Raw genomic sequence first — 544 nt, forward strand, 5'->3', positions numbered from 1 at the left:
GTCATACGGGCAGAATCCAACCGACGAAAAAGGATGTCTAGCAGCTGATGTTCCGCATTTCGTGTGTTACTTGGCTGGTGTTTCTCTGGCGCTAATAGCTGTCCAAATATTTTTGAAACTTTGCAAAATTAAGCTTGACGGTAAAATCAATGACGCTAGCGACCAGACACTTTATCAAGCCATTTAAGAAATGACCGACCTGACTTTTGTTGCTGAAGCGCAGCACATTGCAGCTGTCTGTTTCTGAAGATCAGCGATAACCTCAACAACTCTTATAGGGCACAAAGAGAAACAGAGGAAGAGAAATTAGGTAAATTAATGAAAGAATTGTGGCTTTAACGTCTCAATTTCCAAGCATTAGCTGATTCGATTGTGATACAAAATAGCTAATTATCTAGTCACATGTCGTACTCTTGTGCAATACACACACAAGAGTACGACATGTGACTAGATAATTAGCTATTTTATTTTCAATACTACGTATTGCTAGTAAGGAACGTATCAAAGTAGCACAGAAGCGCTACTACAGCGGACACCGACTCTT

The sequence above is a fragment of the Plasmopara halstedii genome, assembly GCF_900000015.1.
Source record: "Plasmopara halstedii genome assembly, contig: Scaffold_218, whole genome shotgun sequence".
NCBI classification, from domain to species: Eukaryota; Oomycota; class Peronosporomycetes; order Peronosporales; family Peronosporaceae; genus Plasmopara; species Plasmopara halstedii.